At 39.6% G+C, this 20,907-nt stretch overlaps 1 long non-coding RNA gene across 1 annotated transcript; it reads left to right on the forward strand.

Moving 5' to 3' along the window:
- Nucleotides 1-11,793: 11,793 nt before the first annotated feature.
- LOC130986388 (uncharacterized) lies at nucleotides 11,794-15,261 on the forward strand. Its single transcript, XR_009089251.1, has 3 exons — nucleotides 11,794-12,281; nucleotides 14,353-14,417; nucleotides 15,004-15,261. It is a non-coding gene; the product is annotated as an uncharacterized LOC130986388 (long non-coding RNA).
- Nucleotides 15,262-20,907: the final 5,646 nt, after the last annotated feature.

Here is a 20,907-nt window from a genome sequence, read left to right on the forward strand (position 1 = left end):
GATTTAACATAGACTTGAATGAAAAACTATGTATTATTGTAAATAATACAATGAGGTGAAATGATTCATATGGTTCATATGAATATATTTCGCTCGCAAGACTATGTAACGAAGTCGATTCAATTCAGTTATTATTCGTTATAAAATAAAAATTTATTAATTAATTTAAGTTAATTAGTGATTTGAGGATAAACGTAAAAATGAGGTGAAATGGTTCATATGAATAATTTCGCTCCCAAAATATGTTTAACAAGTCGATTCAATTATTCATTAAAAATAATATTTATTAATTATTTTAAATTAAATTAGTGATTTGAGGAAAAATACAATAAAGGAGGAAATGGTTGATATGAATGTATTTCGTTTGCAAGACTATGTATAACAAGTCGATTCAACTGTTCGTTATAAAATAAACATTTATTAATTATTTTAAGTTAATTAGTGATTTTGAGGAAAAATATAATAAAATGAGGTGAAATGGTTGATAATGTATTTCACTCGCACGACTATGTATTACAGTCGATTCAACTATTCGTTATAAAATAAAATATTTATTAATTATTTAATTAAATTAGTGATTTGAGGAAAATATAATAAAATGAGGTGAAATGGTTGATATGAATGTATTTTCACTTGCAAAACTATGTAAGCAGGTCGATTCAACTATTCGTTATAAAAACTATATAACATATACTGTAGACAAGTATTATAATATAGTATTGAAGTCGATTTGATAATAAAAAAAAAAAGACTACTATAGTGTAAATAATGAAGTCGAAATAATTATACTCAATGAAATGAGTTGAATTAATTAATTGAATTAAATTAGTGAAGTTTTTAAAAAAAACGAATCATATGAGGTTTTTCTCGGAAAGCTATATAACATATACTTTATTAAAAGCGATATAATAGTAAGAAAATGAACTACTATAGTGTGAGTAATGGAAAAAAAAAAATTAATTCAAGTGAATCATACAATGGGATTTTGCTCGAAAAACTATATAACACTATACTTTATTTGAATATTTATAATGAAGTATTGTAATCGATATGATGATAACAAAATGAACCACTATTGTGTGAGTAACGAAGTCGAAATAGTTATACTCGATGAAATGAAGTTTAATTAATAAGTGAAGTTGTAATAAAAAACAAAATTTATAAGATATATATATATATCTATATATATATTTTTAAATTATTACAACCAAAGAAAGGAAAAAACCCACTCACACTCTAGCTCCTAGGGTGACTCGACCCCCGACCTATTGGTTGGAGGGGAAGCGTCTTACAACACTGCGCTTCATCGTCCTATTGGTTGGAGGGGAAGCGTCTTACCAACAATAGGTAGGGTGACTCGAACCCCCGACCTATTTTAAGATATATATAATGAAGGAAATTTTATTAAAATATAATCAATCCTACGTAGAGATTTTGCTCGAACTATACATTTTTTATTAAATAGAGTTATATAAAAGGAAAAAGAAAAATGTAACAACCCGCTCTTTTATTATTTAAACCCAGTAATTATTTATATTTAAATTCAACTTATGACATGGATTATATTCTAATTACGCAGGATTATATTTTATTACCAAGTCAGTAGCTTCGCGTAAATAAAACCGCGATGAGAATTATTGAGTAAGCCAATAATTATTTATTTCAGATTCATAACTGACTTAGTTAAGTCATGTTATTATTAATCACAATAGAATTATTTTTCTATTATTATTTCTTGAGTCGTGATTTATTCCGGTTTATGAAGAATTAAATCTACGGATTTAATTTAGAATTTATTCTAGCTAGAAAGGAAGCATATATCGAGTAGTTTCATACACACGCGATATTAACAAAACCCGGTAGTTGGATCTTATTTAAAAAAAAAATGCAATACAATATTACAGATATAGAATTTCCAAGACAAGATTATTGCTTCTTTTTTATACTTCACTTTACACCCCTATTTTTCTATCTATCTACCAACACTTAAAAAAAAAAGGAATAGTGTATGTGTGGAAAAAATCTGCAGCTATCCCTTAAGCGCATGCTCAGCCATCTATTCTTGGACATTTTTTGACTCCAGCTCCACGCCTGTGTAATATTCTTCTTGACTCCAGCTCCAGCATCATATTTGCAAAATTTTCACACCCGAACACTTCATTTGGTTTCAATTTCAGCAGCTATTAATCCTCATCTCATACCCATTCACACTTAACGTTTTCATCATTCTCTGCCAAAGAAATTTTCAAGTATCAGTTAATTCTTGCTTCATTCACACCAACGAGCAGTTCATTCAACAACCAACACAAACATTCAAGGTTTGATTCTATCTCAAATATCCATTCCAGTAAAGCATTCATACCAAAACATGATCAGTTTCACAATGATAGAAAAACCATTGTAGGCATAATGAACTTAGGCAAAGTTACACTCTTTATATTGCAAACACCAATAACTCTTATGCAAAGCAAGAACGGCTGCACTCTTTCACCACTAGGAAAATAATAATACAGAAACCAAGTTTTCATTCCAAAATCAAGTCTTTATACAAAGTTGAGTTTTCTGAAAATTATTCAAATTTACGAACCCTATCGTGAGTGATAAAACGAGAGAGAAAGGATGGTGGATTGTCGGAGCTCTGCGACTCACGGCGACGGCGGCTCCGGGAGAGGCGGCTGCCGGGCTCTTGCTGCCAACAGCAGCGGCCGGCGGCGGCGCTCCTCCAGCGAGCCACTGACCACCGGACGAGCCTGCAGCAACACCAGGCCGCGACTCCGGCGAAGCAGCTGCAGTCGGCGGCGACTCCGGGCAAGCCAACGGCGGCGGGAACTCCGAGCGAGACGAACGGCTGAAGGCCAGATCCGTCGACCTCAGGCGAAGAAGCAACAACTCCAGGCGGCGGCCGTTTCTGCCGGCCGAAAAAGGAAGAGGACGCCAGATCTGGTAGTCGGCAAAGGTCGTCGGAGCGACCGCAGCTGGGTGCGGTGAAGAGAGAGATCGACGGGGAGCGAGAGGGAGACAAGACCTGAGGGAAGAGGGAGAGAGGTTGAGGAGACGGGAGGGGGGAGGCAGAGCCGCCGGCCTCCGGCGGCGGCGTGCCGTCCGGGGCGGCAGCAGGATGCCGAGTGAACGGCTGGATCGAGCGAGAGAGAGAGATGATGAGCAGTGAGAGATGAAATGATCGAGCTGAGAGAGAGAATTTAGAGAGAGTTTTAATCTTGATAATTGAGAGAGAGAGAGAGTGTTTATGTTTAAAAAAAAAAAAGGGAGAGACCGAAAATTGAGAGAGAAAGAGAGTGTTCTGCTTTAATAAAAAAAAAGGGAGAACCGATAATTGAGAGTGAGAGGTAGTATTCTGCTTTAATAAAAAAAAAAGGGAGAGAACCGATAATTTAGAGAGAGAGAGGAGAATTGTCGGTAGTGAGAGAACCGAGAGTGAAGACTTATGGGGATTAATTCATTGGGCCATCTTTTTATTTCTATCTGGGCCGAATTTATTTAATGTTCTTGGGCTGGAATTTATTTAATTCTATTGGGCCTGTTTCAGATTTGTTTAGTTCAGCCCAGCTGTTAATTCGTCATTGGGCCGAATTAAAGTGTCTATTGGACTAAGATTAATTCTTTCCAGTCCACATTAATTATTACTTGGACTCCTATTATTTATTAATAATGGGTCTCGAATTTATATTACTTGGGCTCCTACGATTTAATTGATTAAGTCCAATGAAATTTATTTATTTAACCCAATAAGAATTATTATTTTAGGCCTCTTCATTAATCCTAATTATTTTAATTAGTGATTAATATTTAAATTTACTAATTATTTTTAAGGGTGAGGATGGGCTCACTTATTGGGCTTCATGAATTTATTATTTTGGGCCTCATTTGTTGGGCTCTAGAATTTAATTGATGTTGTGCCTAATATTATTAATGCACTGGGCTTCGAATTTGTTCTTTTGGGCTCGAATTAAATTCCTTTTGGGCCTTGATTATTTTATTTTAATTGGGTTTTCATAATTATTCTATTAAATTTAATTAGAGAAGATTTTAAGACTTACTAATTATTAATTAGTAAGTGAATTAGATTATTTTAAAATGAGTAGATTATTAAAGATTAATAATCCGACCTTATAAGACGAGCTTTAATTCCTTAAATAGGATGAGCATCTCATAATTTAATTAAAGGAATATGAGTCATGCCATAATCATTTCACGCATCCTCATTTATTGAGATTTTTCGAGAATTAGAATCTTATTTTATTTTCTCGGATTAAAGGTCAAGCACCAGAGTTAGAGCTAAACCGTGAGTCTGCTTTTCAGGTAGGCTTTCTACGTATAAACTAAAATTATATATTAGAATTGTTAAGACTTTATGCTTATGAATTTAAATGATATTGTCAATGCCTAAATGCTTTATGTTTTATTATTAATTGCCTATCTGATGTTAATCGAATTCGGATTCTGGATGGGACCGCAAATCCTTCGGAATTAGTGTACACCTTGTGATCGTGAGTCATCTAGCGGGTTGGCCGATCATAGTGTCCGTAGAGGGAGGCCTCCCTCTCGGCACGAGTTACTGATATGGTGATTAATGATATAAAATACCTGCGCGGGTTATTGATGAAAGAAATGATATTATGTTTGGTAAATACGAGTCTTTAATGGAAAACCCTCGTATATTACTACTATTGAAAGGCTTGACAATAAAATATTATGCATGTATGTAAATTTCGGCAAGTGTCCACTAAGTACTTTTGTACTTAGCCCTGCATGTATTTTTAAATGTGCAGGTTGAGCTGTGATCGAGGATGTAGTGTGCAAGCGGAGCTTTTGTCAATTTAGGACGAGAACCTCAGAGTGGAGTATATGTCTTCATACATATACTCAAGTTATTGTTATTCCGCTGCGAACACTGATTATGTTAAGATATTATGTCATTTGTCAAACAATATGTATTATTTAATAATGTACTAAAACCATTGAGTACCCCGTTTTGGGATAATATTATGTACGGTCCCCTTGTGGCCTTCATTGATATCTAGATATTTCGATTGATTTCTTTATACAAGTCGAGTCATCAAGAAGCCGAATATGCCCCTTTCTAACTCCCGCTCCTAAATCCCCTCCCTTAGTCGCGGTTTCCCCGAATTTGCTATCCTTAGCAAGTGCGGTCGTGACAGAATGGTATCAGAGCATTTCTTTTGCTCTGAGTACTACTCATTCCTTCTAAGTTGAGTCTAGATTAAGTAAGTTAATACACTTTTGAACTAGTTGACAAAAGCTTGGCACTACATCTCGTCACGCTCAACGGAGGTTATGGTAAGTACTTTCAAGTTTTAAATTAAGTTAATTTCTTGAAATGTATGAAGCATGAATAAGTATGACTATGGTATGAACCACAAGAACTTAGAACTGTTAAGTTATATATGCTCACTCTCACGACGGAACATAGAAGAGAACTTAGGGAGATGCCTTAACTTTTTCTTCATGTTACGATGACATCGACAATGATGGTCGAAATAGAGAAAGAAGAATCACACGAAGGGTCGCATGATGAAACCACGAGCATGAAGATTGAGCAGCGTAACGAACACCAATAGTACGTTGATGGCATGGGCATAGCTTAAATATTCGAGTGTTTTTCTACGATGAGATCTCGAATTAGCCTGGCCTTTTAAACTTATTTTGTTGAAACTTTTAGTGCTCGTTGCTAGATTTAAGAAAATATCATCATCACATAACAAGCCCTAAGTTCGGTAAACAACGACACTAGAACTATATGATAGTCGAATTGGTAATCTGTGATTAAGTATTAAGAACCTGTATGGCTTGTGTAAATGCTAGATTTAGATGATGAGGTATTTTTGCACGTTATGGTTATTGAACCGAACTTGTTTTCCGATTTTAGATATTTAGAACCTTATCGCCTTAAGTTACTTGTCGTGTGCTACTTTTGACGATAGAACCTCCTTTGTTAGATGGCGAGGACTATTTTCACCCGACGACGACCACTGCCCCCATGGGCTAGTCCAGAGGAGGTCGAGCGGTCCTACCGCACCTATGCTCCATGTCACGGGGATAACCTCGGACAGTTCCTCGCAGGTTTTCACAGACACTGGGTCGAGGCGAGTGCACATGGAGTATCAGGATATGACGGTATCCAGAGGTTGATCTTACTGTTACCTTCCGAGTGGCAGGGATGGGCTAGGCAGATCTCTGCCCACTACATCTTTCGCCGAGAAGATTACCACGACCTCATGGGAGACTTCCCTAGCTTTATTGCGGAGCTTCAGATCTGTTTCACTTTGTGGGGCCGCGCCCCTCTAGGGCCCTACATCCTTCCGGGAGACTACGTACAGGTGGGGACGCCTTTGCCAGCGGAAGCACCCACTACTGCTCCCGAGCCCTCGATGGCCTTGCCCCGAGATCCTCCACCACGAGCCTCAGTTCTAGGGCGCCGTGGTAGGCACGATGACGAGGCAGGCCCTTCTCGTCCACGGGCTCGCAGGGATTTCCCATCGCCTCCTGACTCATCAGCCCGGGCTGCTACTCCTCCACCACCAATGATACCTACGGCAGAAGCAAGGCTTTCGACTGCCATGGCCAACGCTGACAGGGTCATGTCCAACCTGAGGGAGTTCATAGATAGGGGCAAAGCCCCTATGCAGAAGGATGATGGTACAGTACCGTATGGTACGATGAGGAGTACTCATCCCGAGCCCGTGCCACCTCCAGCTCCGATCAAGCCTCGCACCACGGTCAGGATCAGTACCAGAGATGATCCGATCCGTGAGATGGTGGACGACATCTTCCGCTCAGCCCAGATCATGCAGGATACAGGCGAGGGCCAGGGAGAGACTCCGTTGCCCAGCTGGAAGCCGGGCGAGGATGAGGAGGAGGACCCCGAGGAGGATGAGGAGGAGGACCCCGAGGAGGATCCAGAAGAGGACCCCCTAACGTCACCAAGGAACAGCCGTACCGCGACTCAGGGTTCGCGGATTTGATAGTTTTTAGCTTGTGGATGTACTCCGGAAACGATAATTCGTTCCAATGACTATGTTTTTATTTATGTTGTTTCTAGCTAGCATTAGTACGGAAATGTTGGTCTCTAGGACATTCCGCGAATAAAAACCCTTGCGAGGTTGCTTAGCTAGTAAACCGGTACACCATAGGGAGTACTCGGATCGACGTTACTTACGTTTTGGTTGACGATGTAAAAGCCCTCGATGAGGCAATTTTTTTTCATGATATATCTATATATGACCCTAGCATGGGCTTTCTGCGACGATCTCGTGTATGTTTTATGTTTCTCTACGGGTTTTATTCTTCACAAGTCAGTTAAGAATGTAGTAACTTTGAATAATGTGACTTGTGTATGCAACGGTTCCTGTTAATATCTTAGTTTTGGAGTTATGATAAGTTAAATTTGACAAACAGTTCTTTATTAATTGCCTTAGAGATTCCTGTATAGAATGTATTAAAAAGGGTGTTTGTAATTTGCAGAATGCCGCCTAAACGAGGTCGCCCCCCTAGGAGAAACGTTAACAATGATGGAAATCGCGATGAAATACCTGAAGGGCGGCGAAACGACAGGGAACCTACCCCACCCCCTCCACCCCCTACTAGAAGGACTGAAGAACTGTTTCTTCGACAGAATCCGCCCACATTCACTGGGACAGGCGACCCAGCCGAGGCCGAAGCTTGGATACGCGCCTTGGAGCGTATCTTCACTTTCCTGCACTGCACAGAAGAGGAGCGACTCTCGTGTATGTCTTTCCAACTAGCCGGATCGGCTGACTTTTGGTGGGAAGCCCGCCGAAAGACTCTGACTCCCGAACAATGGGCAGCATACACTTGGGAAGACTTTAAGACGGGATTATATGATAAGTATATTCCCAAAAGCTACAGAAAGAAGAAGGAGGCTGAGTTCTATAGCCTGAAACAAGGGAAGAAGACGGTGACAGAGTATGACAGAGAGTTCTGCGATCTATCGCGTTATGCTCCGCAACAGGTGGATACTGATGAGAAAATGGCGGAGAAATTTTGTGCCGGTCTGAGGCACAAGATTCGGATGACTCTAGCTAGTCATGGTGGACTCTCATACACTGAGTCTTTGAACAGGGCACTGGACATCGAAGCTGCGATGCCAGTAGAAAGGTTGGCTCCGCCACAGACCTCAGCGCCAGCCAACCCACCTGCACGCCCTCAGAACTTTAAAGGGAAGCGCAACTGGAACGACCATAGAGGAAATGAAAACCAGACTAACAAGAGGCCATGGCAAGGAAATGCGCCGTTGGGACAATATCAGCAACAAGGACAAGGGAAGCAACAGGGTCCTGCCCCGGCTGGAGGCAGCCAAAGACAAAATGAAGTTCCCCTTTGTCCAAAATGCCACAAACCACATCGTGGTGTCTGTAAGGCTGGAACTGACAGTTGTTACACGTGTGGCCAGAAGGGCCACTACTCCTCACAATGCCCCAACAAACAGCAGGGCGCGGCAATCAGGGCCACTTATGCCCAGCCCCTGCAAGCAGTTCAAGGGCAACACCAGCCCCGCCAACAACAGCCATACCAGCAGCAATACCAATACCAGCCCCGCCAACAACAGCCATACCAGCAGCAATACCAACACAAGCACCAACAGCGCCAACAGCAACAGAGGCGGCAGCAACCATTGCCGCAGCAGGCGAGAGCCTTTGCTCTCACCCAAAACCAGCCCGAGAAAAACCAGGGAAACCTGGCAGGTATAGGCAAGCTTAAAGGTTTTTCCATAATGATTCTGTTCGATACTGGTGCCTCGCATTCTTTTATATCTGCCCCTTGCGTAGATACCGTAGAAATCGAATCAGAACGAGCTAGGTGTGCCTTAAGAATCACTACACCCTCAGGAGAAAGATCTACCACCACACATGTTTGCTCGAACGTAGAATTTGAAATAGGAGAACTTAAGATGGTAGCGAACAATCTTAATATTCTGCTCATGTGGGACGTAGATATGATCTTAGGAATGGACTGGCTAGCTGAGAATCACGCCACCATCCTTTGTAGTGAACGAAAAATTTCTCTTCGACCACCTGGAAAGGAACCGACGGAATTTCACGGCATCGGTATGAAGAAAAGAGTACCAGTGATATCCGCATTACAAGCCAGAAAAGAGATGATGAAGGAAGGAAGCACAGCTTATCTCGTCTACCTAAACGGGGAAGCTAGTGAAGACAAGAGGGTGGAAGATGTGGCAATAGTACGAGACTTTCCAGAAGTTTTTCCTGAAATATTGTCGGGACTACCTCCAGACAGACAACTAGATTTCACCATTGATCTAGAACCTGGATCTGCCCCAGTATCAAAGGCACCGTACAGGATGGCCCCAAAGGAACTACAAGAATTAAAGGTGCAACTACAGGAACTCTTGGACTTGGGTTTCATCAGACCCAGTGTCTCGCCTTGGGGAGCGCCTGTACTCTTTGTCAAGAAGAAAGATGGAACCATGAGGATGTGCATTGATTATCGAGAGTTGAACAAACTGACGCTTAAAAACAAATACCCTCTCCCAAGGATAGATGATTTGTTCGATCAACTCAAAGGAGCCAGTGTATTCTCAAAAATATATTTAAGGTCTGGGTATCATCAACTGAAGATCAGACCAGAGGATATATCTAAGACCGCTTTCCGCACAAGATATGGTCACTATGAATTCGTTGTCATGCCATTTGGTCTAACCAATGCACCGGCAGTATTCATGGACCTCATGAATCGAGTTTTCCATCCATACTTAGACAAATTTGTCTTAGTGTTTATAGATGATATCCTCATCTATTCTAAGAATGACCAAGAACATGAAAATCATTTGAGAATCATCCTGGAGACATTAAAGACGGAGAAGTTGTTCGCCAAATTCAGCAAGTGCGAATTTTGGCTGAAAGAAGTAATGTTTCTAGGGCACATCGTATCAGCAGATGGAATCAAGGTGGACCCCGCCAAGGTGCAAGCAGTACGCGAGTGGAAATCACCAACCACACCTAATGAAATCCGAAGTTTCTTAGGTTTGGCAGGATACTACCGGAGATTCATCGAAGGATTCTCTAAAATAGCGAGACCAATGACGCAATTACTTCGTAAAGGAATCAAGTATAAGTGGAACGAAGAGTGTGAAGCCAGCTTCCAAGAGCTGAAGAAGAAATTGACAACTGCACCAGTGCTAGCAGTTCCAGCAGCCGATAAAAAATGGGCTAGGTTGTGTATTGATGCAAGAAGGGAAGGTCATCGCCTACGCCTCGCGACAACTAAGGCCACATGAATTGAACTACCCCACTCATGATCTGGAACTGGCAGCAATTGTGCACGCTTTGAAAATTTGGAGACACCATCTATACGGAGTTAGATGTGAAATCTTCACTGATCACAAAAGTCTTAAGTATTTTTTCGAGCAGAAAGACTTGAACATGAGACAGAGAAGATGGCTCGAGCTCGTGAAGGATTACGATTGCGGTATCAACTACCACCCGGGAAAAGCTAATGTAGTAGCTGATGCTTTAAGTCGTAAAACTCAATCCGAGTTAGGACTTCTTCTCACTCAAGAGGACACGCTTGTAAGGGATTTTGACAAATTGAAGATAGAAGTGGTTCAGCCACCGGCAACGACAAGAGCAATTATTGCAACTCTAGTAGCCGTCCCAGACCTCAGAGAAAGGATCGTCAGTGCCCAGAGAACGGATGAGAGCTTGGAAAAAGTTCGTCTCAAGATCCGAACAGGCACGCCAGGAGGCTACCAAGAGGCAACGGATAACGCAGTTCTTTTTGAAGGAAGATTGTGTGTTCCCCATAACGAGGAACTGAGAAACGAGATCATGAGTGAAGCTCATGACACGCCCTATACCGCTCATCCCGGAAGTACCAAAATGTACCAAGATCTAAAACAGAAATTTTGGTGGGACGGGATGAAACGAGATATAGCCTCGTTTGTAGAGCGTTGCCTTGCATGCCAGCAAGTGAAAGCTTTACATCAACGACCATATGGGAAATTACAGCCATTGGAAATTCCAGAATGGAAGTGGGAGCACATAGCGATGGATTTCGTGACGGGTCTACCCAAGACAAATAGGGGCAACACATCTATTTGGGTAATAGTAGACCGTCTCACAAAGAGCGCTCATTTTATACCGATTCCAATTACCCATGGATCGGAGAAACTAGCCCAACTGTACATTCGTGAGATTGTACGGCTACATGGAATACCAATATCCATTACTTCAGATAGAGATTCAAAATTTACTTCTAGATTTTGGATCAGTTTACAGAAAGAGTTGGGAACGAGATTAAACTTTAGCACCGCCTTTCACCCTCAAACAGATGGACAATCAGAAAGGACAATTCAGACCCTTGAAGATATGTTGAGGACAGTGGTGCTAGACCGAGGAGGAAGTTGGGAATCAGTGCTGCCGTTAATCGAATTCGCCTACAACAATAGTTACCAGGCAACCATTGATATGGCACCTTATGTGTAATGCCCCGACTTTTTATTAAGGATTATAGACTTTTAATTATTGATTTAAGGATTTCTTATGGTAATTAGGGTTCAGCATCCATTAATAAAATACGGACTTATGTGAATTTGATGATTACAAACGTGATAATTTATTTTTATTTCAACGGATGATGCACTCAAAATATATTTTGAGTCCATTAAGAGAATGATGGAGCTCAAAGATTTATTTTGAGTTTTCAAATCGAAAAAAAAAAATTATGTATTTATTTATTTTTACCGAGAAATTTAGGAATGATGAGTTATAAAAATTTTCCATCAATATTTTTCTCAAATTATTTTCCTATGATGTATTTATAAATTGAGAGAGTGCACTAATGTTAGTGCTATTTATTCTAATTTTGATCACAAGAGTTTTATGCTCTAGCATTTTATTAATTGATGATTAGTCTTACATATATTTTTTTTCTTACACATGGGTTATTACTACACCACATTTTTATATTTACTTAATGTAACACCCCATTATCCTCCACTAATATTTTCTTTTCCCTACCACTAATCTTTTTCCCTACCATCACTAATATTTTCTTTTCCCTACCACTAATCTTTTTCCCTACCACTACTCCTACCTCTCCACCACACTACTCCTTTTCCCCCACCACTACATTCTTTCTCCCACTCTCACAACTTTTCTCCCACCATTATCACACTCCATAGAAGCCTTTGAAGCCCCAAGAGAAGTAGCAAAGCAAGGGAGAGTGTGGGAAAACTATAGAGTGAAGGTTGTGCTTCGAGGGTGAGTTTTTTTTGCTTTTTCTCAACTGAAAATGCTTTATGGCCATGGATTTTTACACATTTGTGTGCTATATTATGTGAGGATATGTTTTATGATTTTGGATGATTATTTTGGTAGAGTTTATTGGGTGAAAAACCGTGCATGAGGTAAGGCAGCGAATCTGCCATAAGCACACTGCTCGGCAGTGTTTTGCAAGGCGATTCCAGCCATCCAAACGGTTCCCAAAAATTCCCAAATTAATTGTGTATCATCTTTCATATGTTTTCTATACTTTGGTAAAATTTCAGAAGGTTTGGAGCTCTTATGATTTATTTATGAATTTGTAAACATCACTGCCCATCTGGAATACATTTTTGGTAAACAATCTTTGGGAGGCCATAAGTAAAGTTTCAATCGGTGAAAACCTTTGAAACTTTAATATGTCACTCTAGACTTCCGTATCTTTCTTTTGACATCGGTCTCACCATTTTTGAGTAAGGGAAACAACCGGTATAAATTCTTGAAATCTAGTTCTTATTCCTTGTACCATCCAGTAGATTTTACAAACCTACGACTTTGAGGTGGAAAAGGCGGACTTAAATCTTTGATTCTCAAGCCTATCTTTCTACTGAATATTCACTGACATGTTGGGAACTTACTTGTTCAGGTTTAGAATTTTTGGTGGAGCCTAAAGTGGTTTTTCCGATTTATGTTCTAAATCTGCCAAACTTGAACTCTTTTTGTGCACTGAACTTTAGACAGTCATATCTTCTAAACCATGAATGTTCTTGGAGTAAATCCAACTGTAGAGTGTTATGATCTCTCCCTAGTTTCCAGATTGACCCTTGGGGTTCCCAGTGGAGTTTTGTAAAGGGGGATATGAATTTTTAAAGAAAGCCCACTGACTTGGTTGTAATCTGGAAATCTGAAATTTTCAGATTTTTGCTTGTTAAATACCCATCTTTGAGAGGGCATATCTTGCTCGTTTGAATTTTTTTTCATTCGATTCAAATTGGAGAATGATCCTTGAAATGTCTAGTTTCCAGAATGTCTTTTGGAGCCTCATTTGGAGATCCGAGGCAGATTTGATGTCTGTTGCAAAACAACCTCTTAAGAGCTCAAGTTGTTGAATTATTTTCTATGTATCAAAGTTTATTTTAAAGGATGTTTCATGAAAGATTTAGTATATGTGCGTAACGAATTTGGGACTATTTATTTAAAATGAGGTCCGTTCTTTTATTTAAATTATGATGGACTTTTAATGAATATTTTTGGGATTAAACTCTTATTTCTTGATTTATATAAATTATTTTTTTTAGGACTTATAAATATGAATTTCGTAGGCCTACTGACCTACTGTGATCGACGGTTTGTCGATGTCTAATAGCTTTGAAAATTTTATAGCAAGTCCCTACATGAGTCTTGAGTACCCTGGTAAAATTTCAAGCCATTCCAACTTCGTTTGATACTTCTTTAAAATGCAAAACCTAAACTGCACATTACTACCGAGAATTTCAGAGAACAGAGGAAAGAGTCATTCATTTCAGTAGCTTCTTGTGTGATCTAGATTTCCAAATTTTTATGGTATTAACCTTATTGTGTTAGCTAGATATCCACCAAAGTTGAGCCCAGTTTGACAACGTTTACTATTTTTCAAGAATCCAAGTTTTCGATTGTTCAAAACTGCCGAACATGGTAGATCGTGGTAAAAACGTCATATCTCTCAAACCACTTGGAGTTTTCGACTCTACTTTTTTTATATGAAACTAGACTCGAAGCTCTTTCTTTTGGTATGAGTCTCGAGTCCAGGAGATGTCGGAGTCAGAACAGATTAAATTTTGAAGTTGAGTCAGTGTAAAAACAGAGCATGTTTTGATGATGTTTGATTGTGATTCTTATGTGCCTTATGTGTTTGTGTTGCCTATGTGTTTGAATGAGATTAGACGAGGTATGATTGATTTTTGACTGTCTTTAATGTAACGAATTATGGATGCTAGAACCCTAAAACATTGAAAGATACCCTAGGCACGTAGAATTAGACTTTGTCTTATGACAATTTCTTCACGAACTTATCGACTCTTCATCAATGAAGGTCCGGGCGACAGAAAGTGAAGCCGAAGAAGAAACGACTCCACGCCAGCTTTAAGAACAATTGAGGTGGGCATTATTTTATTATTACGTATATAGAGATCCCCTGCGTGACGTAGGCCTCATATGCGAATATATATGCATGATATGTTTTGACTATTTATTCAGTTCTTATAAAATGCTTATATGTTCAATGCCCTTTATGAAAATGAAAATGTTATGAAAATGAAATGTTTATGAAATGATTGACTGCCAAAATGTTTATGTTTTTATATGTATCCTATCTGTGTTGGTTCGCCAACTTTAAAGGAAATCCAATTGGGATCCTATGCTAGACAAAGGTCGCTAGCTAGGGTTAACGTGTACACTCATGGAGACCGCGAGTCGCTTGCGACCGGTCTTGGCGTCCGTGGTAAGGAGGCCTCCTTCCCGGCGCGTGACAGAAAGGACAGATATGGATCATATAGACTGAAAATGGGATGCGCATCCACCTTTATGAAAATGAATGAAATGTTTTAGTAAGCGCAGGTCATTCAAGAAAACCCCTGTGTGTTACTGTTGGCAGTTCAATTTATATATGTATGCATGTTGTATTTTCGGCTTATGTCACTGAGTATTTTTATACTCAGCCCTGCATGTATTTCTAAATGTGCAGGTTGAGCAGGCGATGGAATGGATCGGTGTTGAGCGGATTTCCCTTTTGATGTTTATGTAATGAAACCTTGAGTATGCATCTCCATATGCATAACTCACACGTTTTTCCGCTGCAAACACTCTGACTTATTTATCATTTCTACTTGAACTTATTACTACTTCATTTTAATTAACTTTCAGTTGGGGTCTAGTCGTTATGGCAGACTCGTTTGTGAATTACCCAAGTGGTTATATATATATACCACTAGTTTGTTATTAATGTTGGGTACTTAGTAAATCCCCTTTAATTTCCGTTTCTTATTGTTCACCCCAAGTCATAACCCCGGTTAACCCGTCATTGGGATAGTGGGCTGTGACAGAGTGGTATCAGAGCAGTTCGTTTGTTCTGGCACTAGAAACCTTATTCTAAAAAGCCAAGTCTAGTTTGATTCACTAGACATACGTGGGTTAATACGACACCGCTCAACACTCCATTGCATCGTGCTCAATCAAGGAAAAAGGTAACTGCAGTTACAACGTTTTAAAGATGTTATTGTTCTAAACTGTTTCATGAAGATGTTTATGTAAAGAGCATGCTATGATGAAATGTTGAATGTTTTGCCTTTCATGGCATATCATTGCAGTTATGATGATATAATAAGAAGAATGATAGAGAATTGACACATGCTTTCCCCAGAAAACATAGATTGCTATAAGTTGCATGATCACGATTCTAAAAGAACATAGACTGCTGGATTAGTAGGATATCTCTACAATCTAGATTGTTGAAGTGATGATTTAGAAGAATGATAGAGAACTTAGAGCATTTCAGCTTCCACAAGAAAACAATGGTTCTTTTGAATTACAAAGAGGAATGAAAAGACATGTACGCGTTGAAAGAAAAGCACGGAATGATGATACAAGATGAATTGCATCAAGGGTTTAAGCATAAGTCTCTACGTTCGAATGTTTACACACGATGGAACATCGAATCGACTTATGTTACACGATAGATTATAAAAAGGGCGTGATTTGATTGTCTGCGGGTTATATATATATTTGTGACATACATGGGAAATGGGATCCGAGTCCACTAGAATAGAAGACCTTAAAATAAGTTTAGTTGTCTTAATGAAACTTATGTTTTGTTATGCATAGTATGTTCATAACCTTGTACATTTAAGAGTTTTACGTCTACTTACGTATAAGAAGACTCACACTTTCCCTTATCTATTAAAGAGGGTTACGTCCAGGCATATTCCGATAGTTAGGAAAGCTTCGCGTTTGACCCAACAGAGACTACCCGGGCATATCGGGATTTTAGTATAGCTTTTGACGACGACATAAGAATTGTTATAGCTCAGTATACACGCCTTTGGACTGTTGCCCATGTCTTTGGGACTACAAGTTATATAAGAAAATATGGTTCGACTGTCTGTATGTAGACCTTGGGGAATAAGAGTCTAGTTCAATAGGACTAGAACCTTAAGTTTGAGCTTTAAGCTGCCACTACGAACTCAAGTTTCGTTATGTATAGTATGTCCACGACTTCTCAAGTTCGGGACAATGTTTCCCGTGTGACTGGGAAGTGATGATGTTGGACCTGGCCAGTCCACATGATCCAAATCTCAGTAGACGTCTTTTGGGTTGAAAACCTATATGTTTCAACTTTCGGTTGAAAAGCCAGACGGGTTCTTACTCGAGGTCATTTTGTTCGACCTTGTAGTTAATCATTTCATACCCTCTGGTCATTCTTTTGAATCTCTTGAACAATTTCTACAACACCTTGCTTTGATGTTGTGTTGATTTTGAGCCTTGCAACTCGTGAGTTGTCATAGTAAATTCCCTTTATCGATAAGACTAAGAAGTATTAGTCTACTGACCTAGTATACCACCCAAACTATAGCTTTGTATAGTTGTCTCTCATTGTGTTTAAATTAGTTGAGATTAGTCTTTGTCCTATGAATATTATCAACCACTCATTATGATAGAAATTCAGAATCCAAATTGAGACCGTAATATAGAGTTTGCGTACATGAACGACTTTCTGTGTTGCATTCCAATTGACTGAATTTGTAGATTTTGGTTGAAGGCCAAAAGAAAAGCGATGACTCAAGAAGAGCTGTCAGACTTGTCTTAGAAGATTTTCAGACGGGGGTATATGACAATTATATTTCTAATAGCCGTTATAAGAGGAAAGGAAAAGAAGTGTTTAATCCAAAGCAAAACAAGATGGGATATGACCAAGTATGACCATATTTTCTGCAGCATGTCCGTTAGGCCCCACAGTAGGTGGACATAGAAGAAAAGATGATAGACAAGTTTCACTCCGGTCTAAGGTACTCGACAATTATACTGAGTTTATGAACTCTGAATTGTTCAGCCAAGCTCTGGACGCCGAGGTAGTAGGCCCGAGATTTGCTCGACCCAAACTCAACTCAGGAAGCAAATGATCAAGGACGAAGGCAAGACTACTATGATAGTCGAAATGGCAAGAGGCCTTGGTAGGAAACATAGTGCCCAAAGGCAAGGACAAAGACATCAAACAAACATAGGACCTGCTAAGGATAAGTAGGGCCAGCCTGGGGTACCTCCATGGCCGAAGTTTTCCAAGTCATATTATGATATATGTTTGGATGATAGTAATACATGTTTTAAATATGGTCAGAAGGGCCATTTTGCTAAAGATTTCCAAGCGAGGCCACAAGGAGGGATGTGAAGATCAAATCAACCGGGTCAAGCACAACCATTTAGGGTCATTCTAGGCCAACAACTACTCTATCCACCACAACCCCCTTAAGTTAGAACCTATGCCCCGCACAAGAATAAATAAGGAAGCAAACAAGGAAAACTAATAAGTATGGGCACGCTACTCAACACACCTGTTATACTTCTGTTCGATACGGGTGCCTCGCATTCTTTCTCTGCAAGTGCATGTGCAAATACCCTAAAACTCATACCTGAAAAGGGCTAATCTGGACATGAGAAATTTTTTACCCATAGGAGGGGCGACGATAGAAACACATGCTTACTCAAACCAAGAGGTAAACATAGGATCATTTAAGGTCGTAGTAAACAACTTGCAGTTTATACAATATAGGACATTGATGTAATCCTAGGGATTGACTGGTTAGCTAAGAACTACGCCACAGTTTTATGCAAGGAGCGGAAGATTGCTTTTAACTTTTCAGGGATGGATGCTTTGAGATAAACCTGGGGAACAGGATACCAATTATTTCAGCCTTACAAGCGAGGAAGATGATGAACAAGATAGACTGCCAAGCTTTCCTGGTATACCTGATCGGAGGAGTTGAGACCAAAGGGATAATTGAAGACGTAGAGATTGTACGGGAATTCTGAGATATTTTTCAGAAAATTTACCAGGGCTGCCACTCGATAGACAAGTAGAATTTACCATCGATTTAGAACCAGGATCAGCACCGGTATCCAAGGCACCTTACAGGATGGCTCCAAGGGAATTGGAGGAGCTAAAGATCCAATTACAGGAATTATTGGACCTAGGTTTTATCAAACCTAGTGTATTCCATGGAAAGCGCCTGTGTTATTTGTCAAGAAGAAGGAAGGCACCTTGAGGATTATTTATTCGACCAACTCAAAGGCGTGAGTGTAATCTTTAAGATCGATTTGAAGTTTGGGTATCATCAGTTAAAAGTTAGACATGAAGATATACCCAAAACGGCTTTCCGAATAAGATATGATCACTACGAATTCGTAGTTGTGCTGTTCGGATTAATAAATGCGCCAGTGGTGTTCATGGACCTCATGAACAGAGCATTCTATCCTTACTTGGATAAGTCCATCTTGGTATTCAAAGACGATATCCTTATCTACTCCAAGATTAAGAAGAATATAAGAAACATTGAGAATCGCATTGCAAACACTAAGGGGTGAATGTCTTTATATCAAATTCACTAAATGTGAGATTTGGCTTAAGGTCAGAAGGTATCAAGGTTGAAGCAGTACAAGGATGGAGGTCACCAACAACTCCAAATGAGATAAGAAGTTTCTTAGGATTAGCTGGCTACTATCGAAGATTCATTGAAGGATTTTCAAAAATAGCAAGACCAATGACGCAGTTACTTGGGAAAGGAATCAAGTATACTTGGACTGATGAGTGCGAGAGAAGTTTTCAGCAGCTCAAGGACATGTTAACTACTACACCAGTGCTAGCAGTTCCAGAACCAGACAGGGAATATGTGATCTACACGGATGCGTCGAAAAATGGACAAGGTTGTGTGTTAATGCAAGAGGGAAAGGTGATAGCATATGCATCGCGACAACTTAGACCACATGAACTGAATTATCCAACCCATGATTTAGAATTAGCTGCAGTGGTGCATGCACTGAAAATATGGAGACATCACCTATACGGAGTTAGGTGTGAGATATTCACCGATCACAAAAGCTTGAAATATTTTTTTTCAAGCAAAGGGATCTGAATATGAGACAAAGAATATGGCTCGAACTAGTAAAGGATTATGATTGTGGTATTAACTACCAACCAGGCAAGGCCAATGTAGTAGCCGATGCATTGAGTCCTAAAGTCTCGTCTAAGTTAGGATACTTTCTCACGAGGGAAGATGAACTCATTAAAAACTTTGACAAGATGAGGATAGAAGTGATTAAACCACCTAATACAATAGCGAGTGTTATTGCGACAATACCCAGTTTGAGAAAAATGGTGGTAGAAGCAAAAAGGAAGGACGAAAAGATGGAGAAGCTACGAGGAAGAATAAGGATAAGAAGTTTCAAGAATTACAACGACGAATCAGATAATACTATCTTCTTTGAAGGGAAGATATGCATGTCCATGACAATGAACTTAAGGATAAGATAAAGCCATGGCACCCATATACTGTCACCAGGAAGTACTAAGATGTATTAAGATCTAGAAAAATTCTAGTTAGGAGGAATGAAACGAGATGTAACCTCATTTGTTGAAATATGTCTTGCGTGCTAGCAAGTGAAGGTTTTACAACATATCACATTGTTACTTTGAGTCTTCGAGCTCATAAAGTCAAGCTTAATGTCGTGTTTGGGACAAACTGAGCCCTTAACGAACCAATGAATTTCGTTGTCGAGATGGATTTTTTCGAATCCATCATACTTAAGCAAAGGTTGTCACGAAAGGGGGCAGTCAATGCCCACATGACTCGAGATTCCTTCGATGAATGAATAAAAGTTTATAACGGCGTTTTAGGCTGACTGCCTACATGCTCGAAATGGTTGGTCTCCTTACAAACTGTTTAAGTTGCCTTAAGAATGCTCTAGAGATATTAGTCATTATAGTTCCGCTTAAACGACATAGAAATTATTAATAAGGTATGTTGAGGACGACCGAGCTAAACCGGGGTGAAAGCTGAGAACATGTTTTTGCCACTCATTGTGAGACATATAATACCAGTTATCAATCGACTATCGATAGATTGGCAAATGAGGCGTTATACCTGAGGAAATATAGATCACCACTTTGTTGGGATGAAATGGCGAGATGATTGAGATCGTCCGTCAAATCAGAAAAAGGAATCAAGGAGGCCCAGGATAGACAGAAGTCATATGCTGACAAGCGCCGAAAGGACCTATAGTTTGAGGATGTAAAGAAAATTTTTCTGAAGGTTTCTCCATCAAGAGGAATCGTTAGATTCGGTGTAAAGGGTAAACCTAAACCCCGTTTTATAGGCTCATACGAGATTGTAGAAAGGATAGACCCAATAACTTACTGGTTGGCGTTAGCGCTAAGCTTTGAGAATGTGCGTAATGTATCCCATGTGTCGCAAATAGAGAAGTATGTTTACGATTCAAAGCATATGATCCATAAGAACAACATTATTATTAGTCAATATTTGAGTTACGAAGGAAGATCCAAATCTATCTTAGATCGGGAAGTTCAGGTACTAAGGACTAA

This window comes from Salvia miltiorrhiza, chromosome 5, assembly GCF_028751815.1.
Source record: "Salvia miltiorrhiza cultivar Shanhuang (shh) chromosome 5, IMPLAD_Smil_shh, whole genome shotgun sequence".
In the NCBI taxonomy this organism is placed as follows: Eukaryota; Viridiplantae; Streptophyta; class Magnoliopsida; order Lamiales; family Lamiaceae; genus Salvia; species Salvia miltiorrhiza.